Source organism: Notolepis coatsorum, assembly GCF_963971535.1.
Source record: "Notolepis coatsorum genome assembly, chromosome: 9".
NCBI lineage: Eukaryota > Metazoa > Chordata > Actinopteri > Aulopiformes > Paralepididae > Notolepis > Notolepis coatsorum.
Window position 1 is genome coordinate 57,402,313 of NC_140173.1, and position 13,615 is coordinate 57,415,927.

The 13,615-nt window shown below is 43.9% G+C and overlaps 1 protein-coding gene across 1 annotated transcript in view; it reads left to right on the top strand.

Annotated features, from left to right (window-relative positions):
• The first annotated feature begins 9,953 nt into the window (after positions 1-9,953).
• hps1 (HPS1 biogenesis of lysosomal organelles complex 3 subunit 1) overlaps positions 9,954-13,615 on the top strand; it is an 82,145-nt gene continuing 78,483 nt past the window's right edge. Inside the window, exon 1 of the mRNA XM_084321542.1 lies at positions 9,954-10,070. The gene's annotated coding sequence lies outside the window, so the exon portion shown is untranslated. The remainder of the gene's footprint in view (positions 10,071-13,615) is intronic.

Below are 13,615 nucleotides of genomic sequence, written 5' to 3' on the forward strand. Positions count from 1 at the left end.
GAGAGAGAGAGGGGGGAGAGAGAGGGAGAGAGAGAGAGGGGGATAGAGAGAGAGAGAGAGAGAGAGAGAGGGGGAGAGAGGCAGAGAGAGGCAGAGAGAGGGAGAGAGAAAGGGGGGGTTGATAGAGGGGAGAGAGAGAGGGGGGAGAGAGAGAGAGGGAGAGAGAGAGAGAGAGAGGGGGGGGAGGGGGAGAGAGAGAGGGGAGAGAGAGGAGAGAGAGAGCAGACGCTGAGGTATGGTAACAGGCTAATTGAGCTGGGCTGTACTTTCTCAAACTAATGACTTGAGATAGGTGTCAAGGTCAGTTTGACAACAAGTAAACAGGTATCACTTGTGTATCATGATTATATTATATTATATTATATTATCATGATACACTTGATAGGCACATCAGGCACATTAGTCAATGTTTCACAGGAGGAAAAAGTGGGTCCGTAATAAATTTTTTTTTTAAACTTGGTAATCTTCTCTGTTGCCCACAGGATGGGAATGAAAACACGGCCATGTTGTCTTCGGGGAAATTAAAGGGCCCTGGTATAATAAGTAATAACTGACTAAATCAATACATATGGCTTATCCAGATTTAGACTGGGTCATTTAAAATGAAACAATCGGCCTCACCGGTGCTCTCACAACAAAGCGGGATCTTATCGGGACCATTCCGAGGAAACTCCAGTTCTTATAAACCAGCACCTTGTCATAATAACTGTGGAGCGTCACTTCCTCGTCCAGAATCAGATTGCGATGGGGGGGGGGGGGCTGCGCCGTGTCTGCCTGCATCTGCGTGACAGTGCCTCTTTAGAGGAGGTAACAGTAACCACAGGCTGCCTAACACTGTTTACACTCGGTGATCCATTTTGAGACATGCAAGGCTCTCTTGGCCTGTTAGCTCACATTGAGGATTTGGCTATGTTTATTCTGTGTATACAGGAGTCAGCTTGAATAAGGCCTCCCCGAACATCAGGTCGCTATAGGAAACTGATGGACCAGATTGGGCCTTGGCCCACAATTTGGAATTTTTTGGCCATTTTGACCACAGAAAGCTTAATAAAAACATAAATGTTTACACTGTCGTGGTTTTCCTCCGCTGCCCCAAACAAATGGATTCTATTTTATGACAGGAGGAAAACATCCCGAATGTAATGATACAAAACAGATTTACTCTATAAAAGCTATAAAGATATTCCCTCAGGAATAGTTTGCCCATAACAATCATCTTTTGTTTGTTTGTTTTAGGGCTGACCTCGACTAAGGATTTGTATAGTCAACTTTGATTGGCCGAAATTGGCCCCTGAATGCAAACAAATATATAAAAGATAATAATAATATTCAATTATTACTATTATTTTTTGTATCATTCCATTTGGGCTGTGGGGGGTGCTTGTCTGAAGGAGTCGACTGAAGGCTTCTTGTCCTCTGCGAAAGCATGCGATTGGTCCACTGATGGATACATCTTGATATTTGTCTAGTCTAGTGTGTTCATTAGATGGGTGAAATCCTCTTTCAGTGCCTCTGTGCCTGTTTTCTTAGGCAGTTAGTCTCTCTGGTATGCGCGCCATTAGCGTTAGCCACGCTTTTAGGCGTCTTTGCTTTTGGAAAGAATGATTAAAAAAAAATATATATATATATATATATATATATATATATATATATATATATATATATATAATATATATATATATATATATATATATATATATATTAGAGGTGGGCATAGATTAATTTTTTTAATCTAGATTAATCTATCTGCAATCCTGGATTTAATCTAGATTAATCTAGATTAAAATGGCCCAAAAAAGAAAAAAAGAAAACCTGCCGAAGGCATTCAAAATATGTGTGTTCTACCCAAATAATGACCAGAAGTAAGTCCTTACTTTTCTTTCCTCCTTATGTTTCTCAGGCCAGGTGGCCCATTACACCATGAGCCCATCTCCCGTTTCCAAAATGCATTACAGACTGTTTGAAAAAGCTGTTTTGCTATGATAATTGGTAATGAAATATCAAAATAATGTTCAATAAGATGTACTTGTGTTTAATAAGTTGTTTTATTCAGAAGTTAACACAAATAAATAATATTACCAGTACAGTACAGTATCTAGCACTCTCAGGAGCAAAACAGAAAGAATCATTTCAAACTTGAACTATGTGACATGGCTTGAATCAACTGCTCCAGTGGAGTTGCTCAGTGGCCAATGGTGTCAACTGTGGTTGTACTGGGCAGCTCCCAGGTGTGAATGGAACTGTGTGAATGTGAAGCAGGACGTTCCTGAAAAAGAGCATCTGTGCTCAGCGAACCTACCTTTTTTTTTTTTTTTTTTTTTAGATTAATGCGTTAATTATATTATCGCGCGATACTAGTATAGCGTTAACGCTATATTTTTTTTGCAAGTCGGTTATTAATTTCAATATAGAATATTCATTGACAGCCCTGTTGAAGGTAGAGGCTCTGTGTAGGATTGTTAGTAACTGTCTAACTGCATATGTAACTGTTCACATTAGTGTCTGCCTACCTGCATATATATCTGTGTCCACTGGAGGGCGTTCTAGGCGGAGACACTCCCCCAATGTCTCTCAGGGAGAGAAGACTTGTGTTACTGCTGCTTACCATGTGAATAAAAACAAGTCACGCCAGTTCAGGCTCAAGATAGAAACCATGCCTCTTGACCACATTATTGTCGCCCTATAGCTGAGTTCTGTTAACAGGTTATGGGCCCAGATAACGCCGGGGCGAAATAGTGGAGGTACTGTAGCAAGCTTAGCTGAAGTTATAGGCTAGGATAGCACCGGGAGCACCGTGTGGCTAGTCGCTAGGCCAACAAGAGCAAAAGCTAAGCATACCATTAACGAAGAGGATGAAAGCCAAGAAGACCCACAGGAGAGTCAAGAAGGCAGCAGCCGGGAGTCGCTGGAAGGCAGCGACCAAGAGCCCCGAGGAGGCGGCGCCGGGGGAGACAGAGCATGCTGAGCACGGCAGAGGCGAGGGGGAGAACCCCGCCTCGGGGCGCGTGGCGCCCGCTGGGCACAGCGGAGGCGAGGGGGAGAAGGCCCCAACGACGCCAAGGGAGAGGACTAGGACCACGACGGAGCAGGCGTGCTGGCGATGTGGAGAGAAAGGTCATCGGAGAAGTAACTGCACGAGGACTGTCTAGTGTGGCCCCTGCAGATTGCCGCGGCACGCAAGCAGAGCGTGCATGATGAAATGCGACCAGGGCGCGCAACACGTGCATGGACAAGTTGGTCGACGTGAGACGGATCGAGGCGACGACGGGAGAGTAGCGAAACGAGAGGACTTCATCCCCAGGGCGCAGACGGCGTACGTCACTAGGCCAACGCAGCTGCAACAGGCCCAAAGGAAGGGACTGATCGTGGACACAGGTGCGTCGTCCCACGTCATCAACGACAGGAGTCTGTTCAAGAACTTTGACAGAACTTTCCGCCCGGAGGGACACAGCATGGAGCTGGCAGACGGAAGGCGCATCCACGGGTTGGCGAGAGGAAGGACTATTCTCTGTAATGGCTGCTGCTGCGAACGGGGCCAGAGTGTCCTTCATGGAAGGTAAAAATGTTCTTGTAGAGCCCAACGGTATACAATTTGACATAGACGTGTATCAGAGAATGTATTACCTGAAAACAGAGTGTAATGACAATAATATGTGTAAAGTAACCGTCAGCCACGATATTCAGACATGGCATGAGATTATGGGTCATTGTAATTACGAGGATTTACTGAAACTGCAAGCAGTGACAGAGGGCATGCACATTGAAGGCGAAAAGCGTAGACCTGATAAAGAATGTGTTGTGTGCATAAAGGGGAAGTTTGCTCAATCGAGAAACAGGAATCCCACAGAAAAAGTAAAAGTACCACTTGCGTTGGTTAACACAGACCTTGCCGGTCCATTAAGGAACGAGTCCATAGGAGGCTTAAGATATGTACAGTATTTTACAGACGTGTACACAGGGGCAGTGTTTGTTTACTTTCTTAAAGCAAAAAGTGACACACTCCAGGCCACGAAAAAATTACTGGCGTACATAGCCCCTTATGGTACAGTAAGATGTTTGAGGTCAGACAACGGGACCGAATTCACAAACAGAGAGTTTCAATCACTGTTGAGGAAGAACAGGATAAGACACGAGACGTCATGTCCATACTCCCCACACCAGAATGGAGTGGCAGAGAGCGAATGGCGCACCCTTTTCGAGATGGCTAGGTGTAAGCTAGTAGGCAGTAACTTACCTAAGTGCCTATGGCACTATGCGGTACAAGAAGCCGCCTACACCAGAAACAGGTGCTTCAATAAGCACACGGGCACCACTCCATATACAGCACTGACAGGAAAGAAGTGTAATCTAGCCAGAATGCACCGTTTTGGATCAGAGTGTTATGCGTACCTGCAGGACAGAGGAAAGCTAGAGTCCAGGTGTGTAAAAGGGCTCTTTGTAGGGCACGACAAGGGAAGCCCCGCTTTCCTGGTTTATTATCCCGGTAAAGGGATAGTGCAGAAACACAGGCTAGTCAAGTTTGTCACAAAGACAACATGTGAGGGCGAGACACAGACAGAGGAGCCAGAGCTGGACTCCAGAGTAAGGTGTGTAGAAACCGAGACCCATCAGCCCAGTGTACTTGGCACAGTCGTGCAGACAGACAGTCAGCAACCCCCAGAGGCCGATGACGAGGAGCACCCGAGGGTGACGTCAAGTGCCCCAAGCAGTGGGAGGTATCCCTCGAGGGAACACAGACCCCCAAAGTATCTGACAGACTATGCTCGGAAAGGGAGTGACAAGGAGGACAGTACACATCAAGGAGGGAATTGAAGGCCACGATAAATACAAAGCTAGGTTTGTAGCTAAGGGTTTCAGTCAGAGGGAGGGGATAGACTATGGTGAAACATTCCCCCCACAGCCAATCTGACCAGTGTAAGGGTAGTGATTCAGAAAGCAGCTGAGGACAGTCTGATTCTACATCAGATGGACGTGAAGACAGCCTATCTGCACACACCCATAGATAGGGAGATCTATATGGAACAACCTGAGGGTTACGAAAAGGAAGGAGAGAAGTTAGTGTGTAAGCTGGAGAAATCCAGTTACGGCCTAAAACAGTCTGGGCGAAATTGGAACGAGATGCTTCATACATGCCTTATCAAAGATCACTTCCTACAGAACCCAGTAGACCCCTGTGTTTACTCGAGGGAATCAAAGGAGTCGGGGAAAGTGATCATCATCATCTGGGTAGACGATTTGATCATAGCAGCGGACAACACCAGGAGCCTAGCTCAGGTGAAAGAGATGCTCTCCAATAGATTTAAGATGAAAGACCTTGGGCGGGTTAAAACACTTTCTAGGTATGGATTTTGAGCAGTCTGCCAATTGTGTAACAGTATCCCAGAAGAGATATGTGGAAAAGATTCTGAAACGTTTTGACATGCAGGAATGTAGAACAAGGGATACACCATGTGATCAAAATCTGGACTACCAGGAGGATGCTCAGAAACTGACAGATGTAAAAATTTACAGGGAAGCAGTGGGTAGCCTCATCTATTTGACGACATGTACTCGCCCTGACCTATGTTTTGTAGTGAGTAAGTTGTCACAACATTTTGCTGATCCCACAGAGGAGCACTAGATTACGGTAAAACATGTTTTTCGTTATCTTAAAGGTACAGCCGACAGACAACTGTGTTTCAGAAAGAGCAGCGAGGGCCTAGGGCTTAAAGCCTACAGTGGTGCAGACTGGGCAGCTGACACCACAGATAGAAGGAATACCACCGCATATTGTGTGAGTTTGAACGCAAACAGCTCATTGGTTTCGTGGAAAACAAAGAAACAGCCCACGTGGCTTTATCAACTTGTGAAGCCGAATATATGGCTCTAGCTATGACCATACAGGAGTGTATCTACCTGGAACAACTGCTCGAAGGGATGGATACCTAATGTATACAAGAAGACTGTTGTTTATGAGGACAACCAGGGAACCATTGCGATTGCTAGAAACCCTGTGTGTCGGCAGAGATGTAAACATGTCGATATAAAATATAATTTCATTAGATCTGTCATCAGAGAAGAAAGGATGACACTGATGTATTGTCCCACGGACGACATGGTAGCAGACGCAATGACGAAACCTGCCTCCAAATTGATATTGAAGAGATTTGCAAAGGCCATGTTTGGTGTGTAGGTATTGACTGCCATGTTCTGTTGATGTTTTTGTGATTATATTATTTCCTTTGTAAAAAAAAGATTCCAAGAAGTCAACCAGTATGCTAAAAAGTGTGAGTGTTGAAGGTAGAGGCTCTGTGTAGGATTGTTAGTAACTGTCTAACTGCATATGTAACTGTTCACACTAGTGTCTGCCTACCTGCATATATATCTGTGTCCACTGGAGGGCGTTCTAGGCGGAGACACTCTGGAGTACTACCAGGTGGCGAGTATAAGTAGCTGTGTCTCCTCCCCCTTCTTTCTCTCCCCCAATGTCTCTCAGAGAGAGAAGACTTGTGTTACTGCTGCTTACCATGTGAATAAAGACAAGTCACGCCAGTTCAGGCTCAAGATAGAAACCATGCCTCTGACCACATTATTGTCGCCCTATAGCTGAGTTCTGTTAACAAGCCCTACAAGTACAATTAGTTACTGCACACTACATCACCCCTGAGTGGAACATGGAACGCCAAACTTTCCCCACTGTACCGAAAACCCGTACCGAACCTTGACTTCAAAACCGAGGTACGTACTGAACCGTGGTTTTTGTGTACCGTTACACCCCTACTGTCTAGAGGTGACGCAGCATCTTAAATGTGTGTGAGTGTATGTGCGTGTGTAACCAGGGGCGTAGCTGGGGGGGGTAGCTTAGGATGATTCCAAGGGCCCAGCACTGGGGGGGGGTCCAATTTTTTTTTTTTTTTTTTTTTTTTACTAGACATTTTTTTTTCTTCTCAGGTGTATTATTGATGCTCTCATTGATACTATGTGTGTGTGTGTGTGTGTGTGTGTGTGTGTGTGTGTGTGTGTGTGTGTGTGTGTGTGTGTGTGTGTGTGTGTGTGTGTGTGTGTGTGTGTGTGTGTGTCTGTCTGTGTGTGTGTGAGATATATAGAGAGAGAAGGGGGGCTTTGGTAGACTATTGCATTGGTCCATTCATTGAAGATGAACGCAATGCGACATCTAGGCTCACCCACCAACAGTGCAGGTGCTGAACTGCTGATCCGAATGTATAGGTAAAAACCATATTATGCGTTTTCATCAATAAAAAAATGGCAAAAAAAAATTCGCTTGCGCGCTTACGCGCGCTCGCATTCACTGGGGGCCTACAAATACATTCTTTCATGGGGCCCAGAATCTGGAGCTACACCCCTGTGTGTAACAATGATCTTTATGACTGTGTGTTTGTGGGTATACGTGTGTTGTGTATGTGTGTGTGTATCCTGCAAGATGATTCTGCTGAAGGTTTTGATGACTCCCACTGTGTGATTTCAGTCACTTTCATTCTAAGAAGGGGGCAGTTCAAATAAATCAGCTTCAACAACAAAGAAAATAATAATCTCAGCCACACAAGCCAAGCTGAATTCCACGAATACTGGGCCACTGTCAAGAATCCTGTCTGCCAGTCATGCTGTGGTTAGGCACCAACACATGACCGTTTACTCACCTCAGTAATCACTAGATTACGCATATGACATTTTTTCTGTTTGGCACTCTGTCTGTAAGGACCGATCTAAGACTAAGAGCTACCTTAAAAGTTTGGATTTTGTACTATAGGTTGTACTTTAGTTTGTATAGTATATTTTGTATAGTGTTTGGACTTTATTCTTTTAACTTTTTTACTGTATTCATGCACATTCTCAGGGGGCTCATCTAGAAACAAGCATTTCACTGTAATGTACAGTACATTATATGTGACAAATAAAACAAAACTTGAACTTGGAAAAAAAAAACTCTTGAGCAACAACAAGGCTGATTCAAGATCTGTGGTGAAATGCTCTCCAGGGGCTTCCGCCTCTTAAACGAGTGCTGGTAAAGTCATGTGACTCTATAGTTATTGTGGCGCGTCATGTGACTCTAGTTATTCTGGCGCGTCACGTGACTCTAGTTATTGTGGCGCGTCACGTGACTCTAGTTATTGTGGCGTGTCACGTGACTCTAGTTATTGTGGCGCGTCACGTGACTCTAGTTATTGTGGCGCGTCACGTGACTCTAGTTATTGTGGCGCGTGAACTAGGCAAAATCTGCATATGGCTCGCTGATAACAAACTATCATTACACATGGGCAAAACAGAGTCCATTCTCTTCGGTTCAAATAACAAACTCAGCAAGACCGACGGCTTCTGAGTTACAGTGGGTGACAATATTGTCACAAGGAAAGATGAAATTACCTACCTGGCTGGGTTCCATCCTAGAGGCAAATCTTTCCTGTGACAAAATGGCATCCAATGTAATAAAAAAAAGTCAACCAACGAACTCGATTCTTGTACCGGATCTCCTCTCTGGTAAACAAGAATACCCTGAAGACTCTGGCAGGAGCACTCATTCAAGGGTACTACGACTATGCTTGCACCTCATGGTACCAAAGCACCTCAAAGGCGCTAAAAACTAAATTACAAACATCTCAAAACAAACTGGTCAGACTACTGCTTGACCTTACTCCTAGAACCCACCTCACCCCTGCCCACTTTGACAACCTAGGATGGCTTAGAGTAGACGACAGAGTACAGCAACTTGCATTGGGCCTGGTCTACAAGATACACTACACGACCAAGGTACCCATGTACATGGCAAAATACTTCCCAAAGGTCAGTGAATACCACGATCACAACACCAGAGGGAGCTCCACAAATCATGTTAAACCCAGATTCGGCTCAAACAAGGGGCTAAACACGTTTCGCAATTATGCCACATCAATGTGGAACGCCCTACCCAAAGCTGTAAAGGAATGTGAATCACTACCCACTTTCAAAACCACTCTCAAAGAACACCTACGGGAGGCTGCAATTCGAAACTGGCCCCTGTAGATGTCCTAACCCAACCCCCTCCAATGTACAGTAAATGACCAAGTATGGTTTTGTCAATATTCCAATGTACAGCTTTGCTTGTACAGTTGTACAGTGTGTGTCCCACACCCACCCACCCCTCCTACCCAACCCCCCCCCACCCACCCAACCACCTCCAATGTACAGTCCCCCCCCAACCCCACCCCACCTACCCAACATCCTCCAAGAGTCTCTTTTCTGGACTCTTTTTGTATCACAAACAGTACTGTATTTGAAAATCTGGTATGTCATAAATGTATAGATGTAGTAGCAGTACTACTGGTTACACGCGTGTAACCAGTTCCCATATTACGACTGCACCACTGGGTGCAAGCATAGTCGTAGTACCCTTGAATGAGTGCTCCTGCCAGAGTCTTCAGGGTATTCTTGTTTACCAGAGAGATCCGGTACAAGAATCAAGTTCGTTGGTTGACTTTTTTTTATTACATTGGATGCCATTTTGTCACAGGAAAGATTTGCCTCTAGGATGGAACCCAGCCAGGTAGGTAATTTCATCTTTCCTTGTGACAATATTGTCACTCACTGTAACTGAGAAGCCGTCGGTCTTGCTGAGTTTGTTATTTGAACCGAAGAGAATGGACTCTGTTTTGCCCATGTGTAATGATAGTTTGTTATCAGCGAGCCATATGCAGATTTTGCCGTATGTCATATATGTTATGATGAATTGAAAATGGGGGACCCAGGTGTAAACAAGACGAAAGTCTTTCTCTGGTCTGCATCCCCTTAACAATTTTATGTATTGAGCTGTACTGTACTGTACCCATTCTGCAATCTGTTAATAAAGTTTTCAATCAATCAATCAATCAGTCACGTGGCTCTAGTGCTTGTGGCGCGTCACGTGACTCTAGTTCTAGCGGCGTGTCACGTGACTCTAGTTATCGCGGCGCGTCACGTGACTCTCGTTCTTGTGGTGTGTCACGGAAGCGAGTAAAGAGACACAGTAGCTGCAACAAGATTTCTGAATGTGTGAAAGTCCCGAGCTGCGATTTTGGAAAGTGACGCTTGGAATGGTCGTCACATTGGAGCAGCATGGAGTAAGTTATCTTCACATCAACTATTGCACCAGGCATCTAGAGTTACTTACAGTAGATACAGAAGACATGATGGGCCAGTAGAGAGACTACTGTAGCCTACTTCGAAAGGGTCGAGGTAAAACACGGCGTTTGAGCTTCGGAACGGATTTAAAATAAATAATAAGACTGCAGGTCTGGAGGATATTTCGACATTAAAAGTTTACTCTGACACACTGGTCTTCAAAACGACACTATAAGTGGCATTTCGAGTGGGTATTGCTCTCTCTTAAAATATTATGACATTTTGAAATGTGACTATAGTGCCCCCCAGCCTGATATAAACACAGAAATACTATGATGATGATGATGATGATGATGATGATGATGATGATGATGATTGATGATGATGATGATGATGATTATGGTTATGTCATAGAAAGTTATGGTTATGGTTAGTTTAATGTAACAGTGTGGTTAGGGTTAAGGTTATGGTTAGTTTAATGTAACAGTGTGGTTAGGTTTAAGGTTATGGTTAGTTTAATGTAACAGTGTGGTTAGGTTTAAAGTTATGTTAGTGTAACAGTGTGGTTATGGTTATTTGAGGTAACAGTGTGGTTAGTTTAAGGTAACATTGTGGTTAGGGTTATGGTTAGTTTAATGTAACAGTGTGGTTAGGGTTAAGGTTATGGTTAGTTTAATGTAACAGTGTGGTTAGGTTTAAGGTTATGGTTAGTTTAATGTAACAGTGTGGTTAGGTTTAAAGTTATGTTAGTGTAACAGTGTGGTTATGGTTATTTGAGGTAACAGTGTGGTTAGTTTAAGGTAACATTGTGGTTAGGGTTATGGTTAGTTTAATGTAACAGTGTGGTTATGGTACTAGTTTAATGTAACAGTGTGGTTAAGGTTATGATTGTGGTTAGGGGTGTGGTTATGTTATGGTCATTTCAAGGTAACGTAATGGTTTGTTTAACGTGTTGCTCTCCAATTCTACACAGCCATAATACAAAACATCATTTCACTCTCCATCACTGTGGTACGGCAACACACCCAAACGCACACTACACAGACTAGACAGGATCATCATTAGGGCATCCAAAATCATCAACTGCAAACTCCCCACCCTGGACTCCATACACAAACATCACACCATCACACGCGCACACAAAATCATCAGTGACCCCCTGCACCCAGCTCATCACCTCTTCCAACACCTCCCCTCTGGTAGGAGGTTCAGGTCACTGGGCAGTCGCACGGTTAGGTTCAATAACAGTTTCTTCCCCAAGGCCATACAACTACTTAACTCCAACTCCTCCTAATTTTACCCCCTGCTGTTATGTTATGTTATGTTTATGTTAATGTTATGTTATGTTCCATGTGTCTTCTTATGTCTTTGTGGACTGTGGTGTATTGTCGCAGCTACCACCTGCACCGTGCTCGAATTCCACCGGCCTGGCCGTGTGGCAATAAAAGGAACTTGAACTTGAATGTAACAGTCAAGTTTCAAGTTTGTTTTTATTTGTCACGTATACGGTACACATTGTACATTACAGTGAAATGCTTGGTTCTGTATGAGCCCCTGAGAATGTGCTTCATACAGAAAGTAAAAGAGGATTAACAGTAACACTATACAATAAGTAAAAGAGGAAACACTATGCAATACAATATACAAACTAAAGTACAACCTAAGTACAATCTAAGTACAATGAAGTAAAAATGCAGACAATGCGGTACAAATGCATGTTAGTTTTGTTTAAGGTAATGGTGTAGTTAAGGTTAGGGTTTGGGTGAGGCTATCAGAAAAGTGGGTCTCGGTAATGTTGAGGTCATTTGAATATTTGATATGTGCTTATTTGTAAATACGTTAATTTATTACTTATTTGTAAATACGTCAATATATTACTTATTTGTAATATGTACACATTGTATATTTTTGTAAACACGTCAATATATTACTTGGCTATAACATGACTTTTTCCTGTGGTCAATAAGTACTTTATTTACATATTTTAAGCAAGATCGGTCTGGCAGGTTGCATCTACTATAGCGTGTACTGTAGGTCATCCTATGGAGGGGCATGCATAGTGTTTTGAATGGATTGGTGAAACAGCCAAAAGAGCTTGGTCTATGGGGCGCCCCGGTGGCGCACAGCGTTAAGTCGCATACTGTGCGATCGCAATGTCCCAGGACATGTGTTGCATGTCCTCCCCCATCTCTTCACCTGATTTCCTCTCTCTGACTGTCCTGTCCATAATAAAGCAGAAATGCCCTAAAAAAATTATAAATAAAAAGAGCTTGGTCTACATGAAGGTGACGGTGTACAGTTTAGGTATCATCGGCCACCCTCCTGTTCCATGTGAATTACTGGGTGACGTGTTGCTCTCCTTGCTCCAATGTAGCACAGTGAGTGAGATGGATCTCATGGCAAAGAGACATGTATACAACAACATCACCAATCTGGGAACAGTTTGGATTCAAGGTGAATGAGATAGTAATTCAATGTTTGTCAGACAATGGCAACCTAACCGTCAATCATAAAATGTTATGATAGTAGCAGCCCTAACTTATTCATTCAGTTCAACCTTTATTTACGCTCTGGGAAAAGACACACTGAGGAACAAGAGCCCCCTTTTCAACTGTGCTGCGTTTATGTCTTGCGTTGGATGTCTTTGAAATGGAAGTTCAGCCCGATCCTATGATAGCTATTTTTGTCTCACAAGAGGGGGAAATACTGTGAATCTTTCTGGATCTAAACACCAGATAACAACATTTATTACACTGTTGGCACGGAAACTGATCCTCCTTCACTGGAAGTGTCCTCATCCACCGAGCTGAACTCAGTGGTTAAGAGAGGTGATGCAGCATCTTAAACTAGCTGGACTCAGTGGTTCAGAGATGATGCAGCATCTTAAACTAGCTGGACTCAGTGGTTCAGAGGTGATGCAGCATCTTAAACTAGCTGGACTCAGTGGTTAAGAGGTGATGCAGCATCTTAAACTAGCTGGACTCAGTGGTTAAGAGAGATGATGCAGCATCTTAAACTAGCTGGACTCAGTGGTTAAGAGGTGATGCAGCATCTTAAACTAGCTGGACTCAGTGGTTAAGAGGTGATGCAGCATCTTAAACTAGCTGGACTCAGTGGTTAAGAGATGATGATGCAGCATCTTAAACTAGCTGGACTCAGTGGTTAAGAGGTGATGCAGCATCTTAAACTAGCTGGACTCAGTGGTTAAGAGGTGATGCAGCATCTTAAACTAGCTGGACTCAGTGGTTCAGAGATGATGCAGCATCTTAAACTAGCTGGACTCAGTGGTTAAGAGGTGATGCAGCATCTTAAACTAGCTGGACTCAGTGGTTCAGAGATGATGCAGCATCTTAAACTAGCTGGACTCGGTGGTTAAGAGGTGATGATGCAGCATCTTAAACTAGCTGGACTCAGTGGTTCAGAGATGATGCAGCATCTTAAACTAGCTGGACTCAGTGTCTAAGAGGTGGTGCAGCATCTTAAACTAGCTGGACTCAGTGGTTAAGAGGTGATGCAGCATCTTAAACTAGCTGGACTCAGTGGT